Genomic DNA, 19,085 nt, shown 5'->3' with positions numbered 1-19,085 from the left:
TTAACAATTACCCATGAAAACTTTGAGACAAAATTAACCATAACTTTAAATCATCTTTTTTTTTCTGAGAGATAACAGAGCTTATTTGACCCTCAGCAACCCTAGGTAGAATGAAAGCTTCATATTTAATCCTGAAAACTCTAAACACATGTCTATCTTAATTAAACCAACAAACTTAAGTTAGTTTAACCACTAAATATGCTCTATACATTTACACTTAAAAGTTAATCAATTTGTTCCCCATTGTCAATTTTTACTTGGGATACTGGTGGCAAAATCTGAATTTTGTAAGTCCAATGTGGTGCTCTTTGCTGCTGGACAGCAAGGGTAGAAGGAGGAGCCAATGGTGCTGGAGGCACCAAGGATGGTATAGGAACCAGCTATGCGGGCCACAACCAAGGTGGTGCAGAAAGAGGATGGAGAGGGGAAGGCAGAAGAAGCAAGGTGCCCTCAGGAAAGCTGGAGGTGGATAAAAGTCAAGAAGGTAGAGAAAGAGGTCACTTGGTCCTAAAACTCGTCCCCTTGGACAGATGAAAAGCCACGTTTTCTTTTCACTAAAGTGGAAATAGGCTGTCCATGTCAGGCTGGAGAGAATGTAGGGAAATTCTCTGCAACAAAAGGAGTTTCAGCAGCTGCTTGGGAATATTCCTTAAAGCACCCATCTTGAGGTAGACTTACCAAAGAAGGCAATTGGCTCCAAATATCATAGCCATTAGCTCAGGAAATGAATGAGGGAGAAGCCCTTCCCCCCAATACCACTAGAGTAACCTGAGTCTATTTGAAGGAATAGTGAGAGAGTCAGTGTCCCCTTCATTAGGGATGGCCTGTGCTTCCTCCAGCAACCTGGTTTATTCAGAGGAGGCCTGTTTAGACAATTATTATCCAATATATCAGGAGGGAGTTTACTAGCCAAACACATTCTGCAAGAGGCCTTAAGTTGGGGTGCTGATTTAGGGTCAGGCAGGATGGGACATAGGATATCTCTATTTGCTCTGTTTCCTGAAGAACAGATCTAACTGACAGATCCTGTTGAAGTTAATGTCTCATTAATAGGCCATTTTCCCTCATCTCCTAAGGAGTATTGAAGCCATGCAATGTTAGAGAACATCAGTCATTTCTTAAATTTTGTAATCTGAATAGTTTCCAGTGGGTTAAGAGGCATCCCAAGGAAGAATCCTTGGGGACTGAAAAAGAAGATCCCATGCTAGAGAAGGTCCGTTACCAAAAATCCCCCTTGACTCCCAGGTGGAATCCCACATAGGATACAACCTACATAGGAGGTTCCTGGTGTCAAAGTGACAGGAGGCATCTCTCAAATGAAATTGCTATTGATCACTGTCACACCACAAAGGCCCTGTGGAAAGAGTGCTAGCAGGAAAGAACATCCAATGGAAAACAGACAGTCTCTTTAACAAATGGTGCTGGGAAAACTGGATAGCAACATGCAGAAGGATAAAACTAGACCACTTTCTTACACCATTCACAAAAACAAACTCAAAATGGATAAAGGACCTGAATGTGAGACAGGAAACCATCAAAACCCTAGAGGAGAAAGCAGGAAAAGACCTCTTTGACCTCAGTCATAGCAATTTCTTACTTGACACACCCCCAAAAGCAAGGGAATTAAAAGCAAAAATGAACTACTGGGACCTTATGAAGATAAAAAGCTTCTGCACAGCAAAGGAAATAACCAACAAAACTAAAAGGCAACCAACAGAATGGGAAAAGATATTTGCAAATGACATATCAGACAAAGGGCTAGTATCCAAAATCTATAAAGAGCTCACCAAACTCCACACCCAAAAAACAAATAATCCAGTGAAGAAATGGGCAGAAAACATGAATAGACACTTCTCTAAAGAAGACATCCGGATGGCCAACAGGCACATGAAAAGATGTTCAACGTCGCTTCTCATCAGGGAAATACAAATCAAAACCACACTCAGATATCACCTCATGCCAGTCAGAGTGGCCAAAATGAATAAATCAGGAGACTATAGATGCTGGCGAGGATGTGGAGAAATGGGAACCCTCTTGCACTGTAGGTGGGAATGCAAACTGGTGCAGCTGCTCTAGAAAACAGTGTGGAGCTTCCTCAAAAAATTAAAAATAGATCTCCCTTATGACCCAGCAATAGCACTGCTAAGAATTTACCCAAGGGATACAGGGGTACTGATGCATAGGGGCACTTGTACCCCAATGTTTATAGCAGCACTCTCAACAATAGCCAAATTATGGAAAAAGCCTAAATGTCCATCAACTGATGAATGGATAAAGAAATTGTGGCTTATATACACAATGGAGTACTACGTGGCAATGAGAAAGAATGAAATATGGCCCTTTGTAGCAACGTGGATGGAACTGGAGAGTGTGATGCTAAGTGAAATAAGCCATACAGAGAAAGACAGGTAACATATGCTTTCACTCTTATGTGGATCCTGAGAAACTTAACAGAAACCCATGGGGGAGGGGAAGGAAAGAAAAAAGAAAAAAAAAGGAAAAAAAAAGAGGTTAGAGTGGGAGAGAGAGCCAAAGCATAAGAGACTCTTAAAAACTGAGAACAAACTGAGGGTTGATGGGGGGTGGGAGGGAGGGGAGGGTGGGTGATCGGTATTGAGGAGGGCACCTTTTGGGATGAGCACTGGGTGTTGTATGGAAACCAATTTGACAATAAATTTCATATATTGAAAAAAAATAATAATTTCAAAAAAAAAAAAAGAAAAAGAAAAGGGGTAGGTCCTCCAGCTTCCCCCAAGAAGAGTATTTTGAGGAATGTGTGCATAGTTGAAAAATTGCTTTCATCATTGAAATAAAATATATTTATGTTCAGAATTAAGTAAAATGACCTATTGTTTTTCTGACATAAAGTGAAACCATAAAGTGAGCAGACTGTCAATGGGAATAGAAAGAAGGAGAGAAAATGATCCAGTAGAAACTCTATCAGAAACCTTAGGGAAGCATATAATTTTTAATGTTTATAATAGAGAATCTGAATTTTGAAAAGTATTTTAAATTACACTTCCAAGAAAATGGAGTACATATTCTTTTCTCTATTCCTACTGCTAAGTACAACAAATGCTAAAAAGACTCTGAAATGTAAAGAGAAGAAAACAGACCTGCCAGAGATCTCAGAACTTAAGGAACATGGTGGTGAGTTCTCTCGGTTTTCCTTTTACCTCATATATCCCAGACTGTGTCCTGGAGAAGCCAGATACACAAAATTACCAATGAGCACAGACTAAAAAAGTCTCCAGGCTCAAGGACCATGGAAAGGGCAACCTAGTAAGACCGAAAATATTTAGATAATAAATATTAGACTCCTGCCAAACACCACAGATCAACTATGGCCCTACCCCAACCCTGTCAGCAAAGGCCTTATGGCTACCTTGCATTTTCACTTTCAGAGGCTGTGTTAGGGCACCCTATGTGGGAAGACCGGGCATTCCTCCTCTGGCAGCTGGAAATGATCCCCTCCATCCCAGACATACAGCACAAGCGACGATCATGTGGGAGCCACAATTTCCACCCTGCCAGGCAGTAGGGAAGGATTCCAATGACATAAGTGTTACATCTTTTATTATGTCCCTTTCAAAACGCCTTTCCAAAATTCCCTGAGGCTCTGTTAATTTTTCTTCTATTCATGTTATGTTCACATTGGGCAGGTCTATTGTTTTATCTTCAAACCCATTGATTCTTTTCTGTCTCCTCCATTCTGCTCTTGAAGTCATTCAAGGATGGAATCCTTAGGGAAGGATTCCAATGACATAAGTGTTACATCTTTTATTATGTCCCTTTCAAAACGCCTTTCCAAAATTCCCTGAGGCTCTGTTAATTTTTCTTCTATTCATGTTATGTTCACATTGGGCAGTTCTATTGTTTTATCTTCAAATCCATTGATTCTTTTCTGTCTCCTCCATTCTGCTCTTGAAGTCATTCATCAAGCCTCTTATTTTGGCTATTGTGTTTTTCAGTTCTAAAACTTCCATTTAGTTCCTCTTCATAACTTTTATTTCTTGCTTACACTTTCAATTTTTTTCATTTGTTTTAAGCATATTTATAATTGGTCATTAAAAATTTTATGTTTCTGTCTTTTTTATTTGTCAGATAATTCTAATATATCTGTCATTTCAGTGTTGGCATCTATGGACTATTTTTGTCACTAAATGTGAGATTTTCCTGGTTGTTGGTATGATGAATGATTTTTTTATTGAAAGCTAGACATCTTTTTATTATGCTATGAGACTATGGAGTCCCGTCCCACATACTCTGATTCAGTACCTCTAGGATGGGTCTTGGAAATCAGTATTTAAAAAGTATCTCTGGGATACTGATGCTCAGTCAGATTTGGAACCATGACCATGATGCTCTTAGGACCTTTCCATATCTGTGTCAATAAGGTATGGGATATAGTGTCTGCCAGATGTTGCAAATGACCATTTTATTTATAACATCCTCTCTAGAATGGGAATGAAATTTGACATTATTTGTATCCCTTAGAAGGGGTTGAGTTGATCCTGGATAAGTCCTTGTACTCTCTTTGGATCTCTCTGCTGTCACCTTTGCTGATTCCAGTTGGCATGTGGTGGGTAGGATGAAGGGCAGATGAACAACAAGAGGAATGATCACTGTTCATTTATATGCACACATTAGTAGCATTCATTCTGTACATGCATTAAAAAATTGTTGTGCAAAGGGAAAAAACTGTGGGGTCTTTTTGTTGTTTCCATTCTGATTCTTGGAGGAGAGCCGTATGGTCATAGATCACAAAACTTTTGTCCAGAGTCTAATTTCAGAGCTCTGGCTCTGAAAAATAGTTTCCAGCCATCTTGTGATATCCTTACCTAAACCTCCTACTTCTGTGTCATTATAAACAGGTGTAATGAAATATGCTATGAGGGTTAATTGTGGTTTTTCAAAGTTGAACACAAAGCAGTGGTGGTGGGGGGAGGAGTTGCTGCCTGTCAGTTCACATTTAAAATTATAATATTTTCTTTTTATGCCACTCGTTGTCTGGGCTCAAAGCTAAAAACTCTTTTTCTGAACCAGAGAAATCTGCTTCTTAGGAGGATTTGAAATACTTCCTGGCATTAATATGTGCTACTATTATGCAAAATATTTCTTTCTGAACCTAATATAAAACATTTTTTAAAAGGCAGAGATAGGGGCGCCTGGGTGGCGCAGTCGGTTAAGCGTCCAACTTCAGCCAGGTCACGATCTCGCGGTCCGTGAGTTCGAGCCCCGCGTCAGGCTCTGGGCTGTTGGCTCAGAGCCTGGAGCCTGTTTCCGATTCTGTGTCTCCCTCTCTCTCTGCCCCTCCCCCGTTCATGCTCTGTCTCTCTCTGTCCCAAAAATAAATAAACGTTGAAGAAAAAATTTAAAAAAAAAATTAAAAAAAAAAATAAAAAAATAAAAAATTAACATCATAATATTTTACATACACTCTTTGTGACTGTAGTTTCCAAGTTTACTCGGCTTTTTAATGTTTATTTATTCTTCTATATAATTTTAGTGTGTTTTCAGTTTCTCAAAAAATCCAATCAGAATTTTTGTTAGTATTACATTAAACTTATACAATAAGTTGAGGGAGAAATAATATTTTTATGCCATTCAGTAAATCTGAGGACTTGATTGTCCCCAGGTTCATCATTATGCCTGATGAACCTGGGGACAATCAATGAGTATGATGAGTCTTATGAAAACAGAAAACACTTTCCCTAAATGTGCAGGTTTACATTAGAAAGCCTATAGTTCAGTTCTTTCAATAAAGACTTAGCTTAATTTTTTTTTAAAAGTAAGCTTCACACCCAGTACAGAGACCAACATGAGACTTAAACTCATAACACTGAGATCAGGGCCTGAGCTGATGTGAAGAGTCCCATGCTTAACCGACTGAGTCACCCAGGTACTCTGTAGACTTAGAGCTTCTTAAAACACAAAGCTATGCACATCCTTAGTATTGATGAATCTTCTACCTATTTCAGGAGACCCCAGCTGGGCACATATTGCTGTGCCAGGCTCAGGGCAGGCACAGTCCCACAGGCACAGGGCTCAGGGCAGGCACAGGGCAGACCCACAGAATGTGGGTCCTTATGGCTTTGGGGAGCTTGCCAGTCATTTTCACTCCAATTACACTGAGTGTAGCAGATTCATTCAGTGGCTCAGGGAGCACAGTCATTTGAGAAAGGTGAATAAATATCTCTTTTCAACACAAGTCAGAGAATGGCATAACTAATGTCATGAACAGCTAGTAAACACCCATTGTTCCAGGAAACATGGACAATACACAACATCACAATCATGTGAGAAACAGCTGACATTTATCGAGTTTGCCTGGTCCTATGTTAAGTGTTTTAGCATTTATCCATCCCAAGAGACCTGCATGGTGGGTATCATTATATTCTCAAGCGACCAATAAGAGAGCTGGGACAAGAGAATTGACATGAGTTTTCCAAAGTCACTCAACTAGTAATGATGGAACTAGAGTTTGAACTTAGAAAATTTGGCTTTAGAAACCCATCTTACCCACTCACTTTAGCCACTCAGGCTTCAATTTCCCAGGATGGACATGACATATAGGTGGACAACTGACCAATAATAGAGATCAGTATATGCACCAAGTGCCAAACAAGTGGTTCATTCTTTGAGTATGAAGAATGAGAGCGGTTGAGATGACCCAAGAAACCTTCAGCATTATATGCACTCACAGGTTCCTTGAACCCAGCAAATTTGGAGATATTTGTCTGCATGGAGATGACTTTAAAAAATGTTTATTTGTTTCTGAGAGAGAGAGAGGGTGTGTACGTGTGCAAGAAAGGGAGAGGCAGAGAACAAGGGAGAGAGAATCCCAAGCAGACTTAGCAAAGAGCCTGACACGGGTCTCGAACTCAACAACCATGAAATTATAACCTGAGCTGAAACCAAGAGTTGGATGCTTAACTGACTGAGCCATCCAGGTGGCCCAAGATGGCTTTGTATATGGTTGGCATAGGGTGATGTGGACTCAGTGCTGATAACATATTTGGTTAGTTTTAGAAATAATCTGACTTTTACCTTCTTACCAACTCCTTTGGATATTCTCACCCTTTGCCTTGCAACACGAAAGAGGGTGGGGATGGCTCATTTACCAAATGATGCATTAGCACTGTGGACAAGACAGCACAGGTGGTGTTATTCTTACCAACATAGGATGAGGAGTTAGAGATCTCAGCCCAGTACTACCTCTGCCATGGTCAACCACAAACTGAATGAAGACCTAGGTTTGAAACAGCCCATGTCTAAAACCCTGGCAATTCTGTGATATGTTTTGGGAGGTTTATCTGTCTTTGTACTTACCAAAGGATGAAAAATGTGTTAGGCAATTTTTAACAACTAAAACCATGGTAGCTTGTTCATACATTCTTCTTTGAAGGAATTTGGATAAATCCCTTTTATTATCTCTGTAAGAAACAATAAAATGTCAGGCTTTTAAGGCATTTGGTCAGGGTCAAATAATGACAGAATTCTTCTTTCTTCCACCCCTTCTCAGGAGGTACCTAGTGAGGACAAAGGCAGAGAGAATGGGCAAATGCAAGGCCCAGGCCTGAGCATAGGTGGGTAGAATGTGTCAGCTCTGTACCTGGAAAGTTCAAACCTACCCAACCTTAAGCCCAGATGCAAATTTCAGTTCTAAATCCTCTGGTGTAAAGAAAGCCCCAGAAAAGAATTCCATAGGGATGGAGGGTACACAAGTGACCTCCACCAGCCTCCCACGGGACATCATCCAAGAGAAGGAGATGCCTGGACTGCTTGGGAAATGATGGGCCAGCCACATGACTCCTTCAGTAGGAAGTGAAGAGGGCCTTGTACTGGAGGTGGATCCTCCCGATGCCTACATCTCTGCATGGAAGAGAGAATCCAATATGGTAGCACCCATGCTCTGGCCGGGTCCGGGTCAGCAACTCCCCAAATCAGCACTGCATGGGTGAAGTACCATTCTCCAGCCTCCTCCAAAAGTACTCATCCTCCCATGCATAAGAGGTGAGGGGGAAAGGATGGGAACCTGAGCACTTTGTGGAATCCAACACACCACCCATCCTCTTTCTTTTGGGCTAAAGCTCTCATCTTGGACCATTTTTCTGCCATGGTGTATGGCCTCTTCCTGAAGAACATGCATATAAAATGGGAATTCTGCAAAGGGAAAAGTATTTTTGTGAAGCTGCTGATGAGTGATACACTTTGAAATAAGGGCCATGGGATCAGAACTTCCTCCTCTTTATTCTACAAACAGCCCTCAATTTGCCCATCTACACCTGTTCTGCTGGCTTATTGGTCACCTGTGTCCTAACTCCCAGCCTCCTCAGGGGTCTGGCACTACCCACACTCTCTGTCCTGGATACTACCTGTATGTTCAAGCTTCTATGAAACAACCCCCCACTCATACTTGGTATCAATCCTGGCCAACTATCCTTCTCCTTACAGAGAAAGTCTCCATAGAATTGCCATACTCACTGACAACATTTCCCAAGTGGTCTCTTTCAGGCAGGTTTTGAAATATCCCCTTGTCAAATCAGCTGTTGCTATGGTCACCAATGTCCTCCTTATTTGTAAGTCCAAAGGATATTTCACTTTTAGTTTTCTATTGTCGTTTTAAAAAACATGAAATTGGTCATTTTAACTACTTTAAAATATGCAGTTAAGTGGCATTAAGTACATCTGCAATGTTGTGAAACCATTACCACCATCCATCTCCAGAACTTTTTCATCTTCCTAATTGAAACTTTATCCCATTAAACACTAAGTCTCCATTTCCCCTTCCTCTAGCCATTGACAAACTCCACTCTACTTTCTGTCTCTGAATTTGACTGCCCTAGGAACCTCATATAAGTGGAATCATATGGTATTTGTCTTTTTGTGATGGCTTATTTCACTTAGCATAATGTCCTCAAGGATCATCCAAGTTGTAGCACATGTCAGAATTTCCTTTCCTTCCAAGGCTAAATAATATTTTATTGTATGTGTATGTGTGTGTGTGTGTGTCTGTGTGTCTGTGTGTATACACACATCAGAGTGTTATTAGTCATCCTTTGAAGGTTACTTAGGTATTCCTTCCCTTTGTCTGTTGTGACTCATGCTGCTGTGAAGTGATATGCACTAAAGACATTTTTAAAGCTTTGTCTTATTTGGCCAATCACAGCCATTCTTCATGGGTGGCTGCTGTCTTCTTTCTTTATGAAATATTTTCTTTCCTCAACTTCCATAACACTATATTCTCTCAGATTTCCCTCAGTTTCTTGTTGGCACTTCCTATCTCTTTTCTTGAAGTGGTGTGGTCTTCCAGGTAAGTCCTCTCTGCTCCTCTTCATTTTCAGCCTCCCTCCAGAGAGTACTACGTTCACCCTTTATCTCTGTGTGTAGAAATGCAAACTTCTAGCACAGAGACTGTAGTCTTCCCCACACACAACTCCTCACCTCACCATTTTCTTTCCCTGTCTTCTTCCCCTCCTTGATGTTCTCATCAAGCACTGAAGTTTTAATAGTCAAAGACAAGCTTCTTCCCCTTAGAATGAGCACCAGGCATTTTGTGCATGCTTCATATACGTTTCTCCATTCTAAAGCCTGGTTGACCTACTCAGTCATACATAGCTTTCTGCTCTCCTCTCTACTCTGGAGATAACCAAACCCCCTTTAGCTTTTATTCACATCCCTTTCATTTTACTGTGCAAAGGCAGAGCATTATTGGTAAAGTACAAGAGGGTTAAGTACAAAGACACTGTTTTTAGTGTCAATTTCCCTTAAAGCCGAAAACTGGGCCATTGTGGAATGACAATTGAAGATGATGGGAACAAACACCCTAACTCCCAGAAGCCAACACGCTGCCTTCAGCAAATGATCAAAAGGAAATTCAATATACCCCTCCAATTCAAGACCCCTCTTTTCCCCCTCCCTTCCACCATTTCCTCTCCTTACCCCCTACCCTCTCCTTCTTCCCCTTCTTCCTCCCTGTTCTCTGTGCTCTGCTCAGTACAGCCAGTAACCAAGCAACTCCCCCTCACACCTGGTTTGCACCATCTCCACTGCTTGGCAGGATTTCCTCATGGTAGATACGTAGAGATGAAATTCCTGAATGCACTCCTCCAATACATTTTTGGCTGGCCCCCCTTGGTATACTCTCACCCATATTTTTAATCTGCTAATCACACAGCTGCCAGGTATTTTGAACCTCATATACCCCCTTTGCTCATTTCTTCTTTTTAAAATTTTTATGTTTATTTATATTTGAGGAGGGAAGGAGAGTGTGTGAGCAGGGGAGGGGCAGAGAGAGAAAGAGAGAGAGACAGAATCTGAAGTAGGCTCCAGGTTCTGAGTTGTCAGCAAGCACAGAGCTTGAAGAGGGGCTGAAACTCCTGAGCCTTGAGATCATGACCTGAGCTGAAGCCGGCTGCTCAACCAACTGAGCCACCCAGGTGACTGACCCATTTCTTCTTGTTATGACTTCTCCTTGTCCTCCTGGTGTTCCACCTATGAAGATGTATCCCAGGAGACTGTACAGTCCACCCTTTCTAATCCTCTTTACTCATGGTCGAGAACAGAATCTTCTGTGCTGCAGAATCAGAATTGTTTAAAACATTGTTTTGTTTTGCCATATCCCTCCCACCACAAGGCCTTTGCATTTGCTCAAGCTTATGCCTCCCCTACCTGACCTCTCATTCTGGGGGTCTCAGCTTGCTTTAGTGACACCTTGCCGACCTCCAAGACAAGGTCAACCCCTATAATATAAGATTCTAGCGTCTCATATATCTTTCAATGTGAATTCTCACAGTTGCTATTACATCTGTATTTTTGTGATTATTTTATTTAGTCAATTTCCTTTAAAAATGGTGGGTAATCTGAGGGCAGGAAGAGGACTGAATCAATCACCATAGTAGCTCCAGTGCCTAGCATGCTCCATTGCAGATCAAACCTCTTAGATTATCATAAGTCCTTATGTGCATGTTCCTGTGAAGAAGTCACATGGCGGGTTTCCCATCAAGGAGGACTTTTTTTTTAATTCCTATCTGGAAGTGCATTGAGGTCACTTTGGATGAGGTCAGGACATCTCAAGACTCCTGGGAGACACATCCAGCTACCCCCTTGGATAGCCCAATCACTGCATGTGGTTCCCCTTAAGCACATACACAACCTTGTAATTGGCCTGTGAGCAGGAATTGAGCTCCTACTTGTGACAGTAGCCCTTGGGAATGTAGTAAGTGCTTGATTAATCCTTGTGACAGAAAAAAAGGGAGTCCTAAAAAAGGGAATTTTCAGGAGGTTGCTTGAGGTGGGCAAACAGCTAGTAGCATCTTGTCCTGGTCCAGATAGCTAGGAAGTCTGCCTAATCAGATGGTGCCCTAGGCAGCCTTTGTGGTACAAAGGCCATGAATGATAAAAGTGACAGAATGGAAATGTGCAAATTAAGAACTATTTTACTGGAGGTGGGCAGATTATATAACATACATCTAAGCTGGTGTTTTGCTTCTTTTAGTATAGAAATGTATGTGTATATTACCTTACACACTCTAAAAGAGTTTTGCAAACATAAGCCAAAAGAAAAGCATCCCACTCAAGTTAAATCTTTCCTCTGAGGATGCTCATAGGCATTGGCCCTGATACCTTCCTTTTCCTTCTTAAAACCAGGAGCCTCCAGGAGGCTACTTGTGACCCACTGGGGCACATGCCTCAGCCAAACTGCTTTTTCCCATTTTTATCCCACTAGTTTTCTTTCCTTTCCCATGGGAAGTCTCATAGCTACTCCACCTGTATGACATTATCCTTTCCAAGTTCTCTTTGTACACTCTTTCTTCGCTGCCAATGGGAAAGAAATATTGAATTTCCTTCTTTTGATCATTTGCTGAAGGCAGAGTGTTGGCTTCTGGGAATTAGATTTTCATTCCTATCATCTTCAATTGTCATTCCGCAATGGCCCACCTTTCTGCTTGAAAGGAAATTGACATTAAAAGCAATAGCAGGATTCTCTTGTACTTTACTAATTAATGCTCTGCCTTTGCACGGTAAAATGAAAAGGGTGTGAATAAAGGCTAAGAACATTACAGGGTGAAGGCTTGGTGCTCTCTGGAGTGGAGAGGAGAAAGCTATGTATTACTGAGTAGGTCTACCCATCTTTAGAATGGAGAAACGGGCATGAAGCATTCACCAAATGCCTGGTGCTGGTTCTAAAGGAAAGAAGCTTGTTTTTGACTATTAAAAATTCAGTGCTTAATGAAAACATTATTTTGCTAAGGCCCACACCAGTCAGATATGCCTGATTGTTTTGGCCCTGCCCTTGTCCAAGTGAGGGCAATGAAATAGTGTTTTAGCCTTAAGGTGAATTAGAGGCTAATTATCTCCCTGTTGTACAAAATGCTGATGAATTATGGGCATTGTGCAAGGATATTAGTTATATGCATTGTAGCAACAGTTTGAAAGATATTGGCTTTCCTCCCAATTCTATAGTTCTTCAAATAGAATTTGGTAAAAGCTATTTAAAATGCACTCCTTTATGTGTGCAGCTAAATTTATAATTTTACCTGGAAGCCACAATTGTGGTGTAAGGCCTAAAATTAGCTGTATATGCTGCCTTGACATCTGGTAAAATTGGGAAGGCCTTGAATATCCTAACAACAAGTTCTACCCACTCTGCTCCCATGAATAAGGTTGCCTAGTCAAACAACTCTTTGTATCAAATGGACTAGGTGCAGGTCTGTTTATCCTTGAGTATTGGGCTTCTGTTCCATGCTAGCCTGTGGAATTATAAAAAACAAACAACAACAACAACAACAACAACAACAAGTCTCATCCTCCAGTGGGAACTAAGGTCACCTCACCCTATTTCTACTGCAAAGCCAGCCTCCCACAGGCCTTGGTTATTCACTCTGTTCCTTAGCGCAGCTCCTGTGTATACCTGCATTGTATTGTGTGTTCTCCTCTCCAGGTTGTGGCATATGTGGCTTAAAAACTGCTGATAATCTCATCTATCCAGTATTGGGTATCATGTGTTTGGTCATCCCCATATGCCAAATGGGAATGCCAGTGGTGAATGGCCAAACTACCACTAAGGGCACTCAATGAACTTTGAGTAAGTTATCCTTGGCTATGTAACTGGTTTTGTGATACAGCAATGGCCACCTGGGATGGATCTACCAACCACTATTGGGCTTGCAGTTTGGCTTGCGTGGCACTATGTTATCTCTCTGTTATGTGTTGTCATTTCTTTCCATCCCAAAATGCAAGACAAAAACTGTTAATTCTACCACAGAATGACTTGCCTTCAAGTTTGGCCTTTATGGCGTGGTCTCTGAATCCCCCACTTGTGAAGATAGCATCAACCTAGCACCCTAACTATTCAGCCCCAATTACCAAGGTCACTATGGTTAACTAATCTATCATGGTGACCATGACTGACTGCTTGAGGCAGCCATACAGATGCAGTTTGTGATTATGCATCCTAGGACAGGCCAAAAGATGGCGTTTTTTGAAATTTGCTGGAAGAAAGAGATGACAACCCTAGGGGAATTAAACATGACACCATAGTGGTGCAATAGTTATTGTTCAGGCAAAAATAGAGCTATTTTCCTATGCTTTTGCTCCCTTAATGCTACTGTTATAGGCTCTCCTGACCCCCAGGTATGTCCAGGTACATATCCAAGGCAACGCATGGCCCAGAGACTGATGATAAAAAAGGGGCGGGAAGAAAAGCATTTGGTACCCAACTCTTCTCCCAATGTAAAATCCCTAGCCAATGTGCCTGCAATTTGCTCAGTATTTCTAAGCAATGATTACAGCCCAATGATTACAGTGCTGGACTACTCCTGCCCATGTCATAGATGAAATGACTACTGTATGTGGACCTTGACCCTGGTGAAATTGACTGAAATTTCCTGGAAAAAGAGGTGGGCCACCAAGATCCCAAATTTTCCTGTAGCCATCCAGATAATCCTTCACTATTGGTGATTGACAGAGACAGAAACCAAAAGCTCTCATGTTATGCAACTAAAAATACAAAATACTTGGGGAGTTTGGGAAGAAATAGAGGAGGAAATCCATACAGGATGAAAAGGTGAGGCTGCAGAAGGTGGTTTCAATGCAGCCACCTTTGGACTGTGGGTCCAGTGCTCTGTCACTATGCCACTCCACTGCCCATGCCTCTGTCACAATAAAGATCCTGATCCTCAGGGTTGTAGACAAAACACTCAGGACAGCCAAGGGCACAGTAAAGGAGATAATTCAAGACCAATGTAAGCTCAGCATCCTTAAACCCTTAAGATAATCTTTGCCATGAATGAGGCCTCTAAACCTGACAATATTGAGTTGAGGGTCTCTGGAAGAAATAGCAGCAGCAGCAACAACAACAGCAACAACAACAAAAACAAACAACAACAAAAAACAAAGAAATTCAAGGAAAAGTCCACAATTTGACCTGACTGGAACTCCAAAGTTTACTGAAAGAACTTATACAACAAAAGTATACAAGTGTTTTTTGTGTTTTTATGACACAGGTTCTGAATTAACTTTAGTATTTGCTGAAATGCACCAACTGGCAAACCTTCATGGTTTTACTTGTTAAAGTAAATATGTACTTACTCTGTTTTCCAGAGAGCCTGTACCAGTTCACACTTCCAGCAGTAATGTATGAATGAGCTTGTTCCTTCTCATCAGCATTTGGTGTTGTCACTCTTGCATGTTTGCAATTCTGATAGATGTATAGTGCATAATTCCCTCTTTTCTTTTAGCAGGAAGGAGCAAGTCACCACTTTTCCTGAATCCTTGACTTTGTATTGCTCATTCTGATGGGTCACATGACTACCTTGAGCCAGTTTTATTTCCATGTTGGGTATACATGGGCTGAGAGTGAGGGAGCATTTCTTTTCTTAGAGGAAAATAGGAATATGATTGCTAGAAAGTAAGTGGATGTTCAAGGCCAAGAAACAAATAAGATAACACTGAAAAAATAGTATTCTACAGCACTCTGTTCATAGCACCCCTCACAGAGTTCTATTTTAAGAGGCTTAATCCTAAGTGAATGTGCTAACAGAATTAAAGACTGTAAATTGTGAAATGCAGAATACCCTGTAGTTTGAGGTGCTGTAGTAAGTTCTGTGTTAGAGAACTAACAAGGACTAGTCTCTGACCTGAATAGAGGGTCCAACAGGTCAGTCAGTGAGACAGAGTGGAGAACAGGGAAACAGAAAGTTATTTGTCATTTATGCAATAAGATTGCTTCCTTAAGGGACTCTTTCTGAATACCAATTGAATATGTGCAGTGGGAATCTCAAAATGTGGGTCATTTCATAACAGTCTCCAAGATTTGGGTATTATATAAAGCCCTAATGTTTCACCAGTTTAAAATCATCTTATGCCTTTGAATTCCTCAGCTGCTTTGCTAATGTAGCCAACAACAAAGTCATATGTAATGGGCAATAGTTCACATGTTTTTATTACTTTCAAAAGATATGGTGTTATATCCAACGTAAATTTTCTTCATCTGAAAATTACTTTCCTGGGACATTGTTAAAGAATTCAAGCTTCAAATTCTGGACATGAATGTTGATTGTGTGGTTTGTTTAGTGTTTTGTTTTTTTTTAAGTTTGCTTGTCTTTTACAGTCTATGTGAGCTCCTCTGACTCAACTTGGATGTGACCAACTAGTCATACCCTCCACAGGGAGTCACTTGTTAATTCAGTGGCAGCCACTGAAAGCATGTTAGCACATGCAATTCACAGCAGTGGTTATTTTGAGGCTCTTGAGGGAATCCAGTTAAACCTCCTTGAGCCTCAGGGGGAAAATTTTTGTTTTAAACTATGCTGAGTCTAAAAAACTTGTTCGAATCTTCCATAACAACATTCAAGACAAAAGACACTGGCTACAATCTTGAATTAGATTTAGCAAATCCAGTGAGTCCTGGGAGAAGGATTTAGTGCACCTTTTTGAGAGTTTCTAGGGTGTTGTCAAGGACTTATATATGTACTCCTTAAACTGAATTTTCTAAAGGGAGACAGATAGTACTACTCCTTGGACCTCTACAGGAAACAGATGCAGGTCTAGGTGCTTGATTCATGAACTTGTGGGTGAAGTTAACCAGTCACATATGCACCTATCTAGGTTATGAAAAGAAAGGAAAAGTTGGAAACTTCCAATTTGCACACATTATGTTTTACTCTATACCAGATGCATTGCTCAGATGTTTAGTATTGAAACAGGATAAGCTCTTAAAATCTGTATTTCCTGTCTCCGAGCATTCTAAACACCTTGTTTTCTAACCCCAAGCATAGACATTTTTTCTCTACTATGAACATATGATGAACTGCAACCATAATATCTGATGAAAATATACATTTTGACTACTCATGCATGCATAGGTGTCAGTGGTCCTTTTGGCCCCAGCAGCCAGAAGTCACTACATACCCCAGATACATGTCTTTTCTTGCCCTTGTTTGGAAAGATTGCTCTTCTCCATGTGCTTGCCTTTGGATTCTCTAACAGACTGCCTTATTCACTCCTCTGTCCACCTCTCCCTTCACTCTCATCCTGTTTCCTGCTGTTTCCTGTTTACTGCCTCTGGTAACCCTTAACTCTTGCCACTTCCTTTCTGTGGTACTAGGGATGAACCCTAGAAGTCTTTGGGCATCTTTGCAGTACATCTATTTCTATTCAATGTTTGCCTACTCAAGGCAAAGCATTATCTCCCCACATAGTCAGGAAACCCAGTGGGGGACCATCACAGGGTGTGATTTTTCCCTAAAAAATTATCCATCCTTGGCGTTTGGTCTTGTATTATGCCGCGCTTCTTGTCCTCCCCTTATCCTGCTGAGCAATGTCCCATGTTTTCAACATCAACGGCGGTCCTTTGGACACCATGCTAAACCCCCACTGATGCTCACAAGGGATGTGTGTATTGTTTTCAGAAGTGCCCCTCCTGCTGCTGTGAGCTGAGGAAAAATTTAGAAAAAAACAAAGCATCATCCCATGAGCTGCCCTGGGACTGTGGCTGTCTCACAGTGTGTTGTAGGTATTCAGAGTTTTTTTTTTTTTTTTTTTTTTTTTTTTACAGAACCAAGCAACCTTGCTGAAGTTTCAACTTTCTTAATCTCAAGATGACTTTGTTGATTAGAGTTTCTGCCCTTAGTCACTATTGTTACTAATGTTTCCATTTCCTTTGGGAAACTTCTCTGGGCATTTACTGTGACTATGCTTGACATTCCAAAATCTGGCATTTAATCACTTACATTCTGACATGCAGGTGACATTCTAATTCTGACATCAGATTTCACAAAGAGAGTTCTTTCTAGATTGTAATATAAAATAAGCACTATAAATTGGCCTGAGCCTACAGAAAAGCTGGGTGCTGTGTAAAGTAGAACTCTGATCAAGGTTGATACTTTCACCTTTGTCTTCAGCTCTTCCATGGGGTCATTGTGAAGCCAGTACCAGGGGACATGAGGTCTTATTCTTGAATTCAACCTCAGCAAAACCTTTTCTCAAGACTCTTCAGGATTGTTGCTTGCTTTCCTGGATATACTCTGGAAATTTGGCTTTATCCTTTCTTCTGAAATTAAGAGTTCTGTCACTGAAGACACATTTGACCTTCTGTGGGGTGTTTTTCATTGTCGGTACTCAAAAACCCCTTGAGAGGCTTAATTGCAGGTTGCAGTGATTGTTCAGACAGGTATGTTTTCATCACACCAATAAGGATGAAATGAGAGTCTGCCTGCCTTTTACCTACCTTAAAAAGTGCAAAAAGCTGAATGAGTACCCCAGTAGAGTTCTCTTTTTGCACTCAACGCTTCTCCATTTTCTTTTTCAATTGAGCTCTAGAGAAGAGATATAAAATGTCCGTGGTAAAGGCAGTTACTTGTTCCCTGTAGTCTCTGCAGTCAGGGACATGAGACAGGAAGTCAGAGCTTCCCTTGAGGAGAAATGTGACTAAGTTTTGATCCATGGAATGCAGGCCAAAGGAATTTGCATTGATTTAAGGCATGGTCCATGAGAATCACCTGCTATTGTTCACTCTTTCTCTTAACACAGATGCAGATTATTCTTTATTTTTCCCCTTTAGATCCATTATCCACCCTTCTGTACCCACTGTGTGTCCTAAGAATCTGACATTTAGACCGCATCATTGGAACATTTTTGCATCCTGGCTTCGTGTTGTGTTCAGCCAACTGGGGCACTGGAAGGAAACTGAGGATTGGTGGAGGGAGATGTCAGGATGTCAGGCTAACCTGATCCTGTCTGAAGTGGTCTGGTAATGGCTGTATTCCTCTATGGCCAAAGCTCCTATCAGATAGCTCTTCTTCATGGTTCCAGCTCAAACAAGCATCTGGCAACAATCCTGTCTCCTCTTGTCCCTCTACATTAACATGGTCATTGTTTCTGACTATTTCTATCCCTGGGTATCCACCCAACCTTACCATTTCCTGTCTCATTGACGCTGCCTGTATCTCTATGAATTGCACCTTCATTCAATTATCTGCACTTGGCCACTTGGAGAGTGCCATCTGTTTCTTGTCAGGATTCTATTTATACAGTGATTAGAACCATGAATACTCCAGAAGTAGACCCTAAAAAGTAATTACAAAATTGAGTTGTTTATATATTTGATGAGTGATTACAGGACCTCTCTGGTGGAGGAAAGGCAATTCTGGTGATTCATGTATGAATTAAAGTGCTGGAGGAAGCCCAGGCTGGGGAAGGTCAAGTATCTCAGGCATGCAGTAGCTCAGTGACATAGGGTATAGAGTCATGGGAAACCTCCTGCTTACAGTTCCAGAGAGCCTTTATAAAATAAAGTTGAAGCTTAGGATTGACCACTCAACTAAAGACACCAACAGAGTTGTGAGAACCATTATGGAGGCAATAAAAATATCATATCACATGTACCTGGAGCAGATCTGGTAGAGGCTCAGGCCCAAGGAAAGTGGTCAATCCAGTCTCTTTGTTAATGTAAAAGCAATACTTAGGAAGGAATAGTCTTTTGGGTTGAACATACAGGCATGTGGACAAAGAGACAGAAACTTTGAACTTCTGAATATCCCCAAAATGTCCTTTTTGGAAGAAGTGGCCTTTGTGCTCCA

This window comes from Prionailurus viverrinus, chromosome B3, assembly GCF_022837055.1.
Source record: "Prionailurus viverrinus isolate Anna chromosome B3, UM_Priviv_1.0, whole genome shotgun sequence".
In the NCBI taxonomy this organism is placed as follows: Eukaryota; Metazoa; Chordata; class Mammalia; order Carnivora; family Felidae; genus Prionailurus; species Prionailurus viverrinus.
This window is presented reverse-complemented; position numbering follows the sequence as displayed.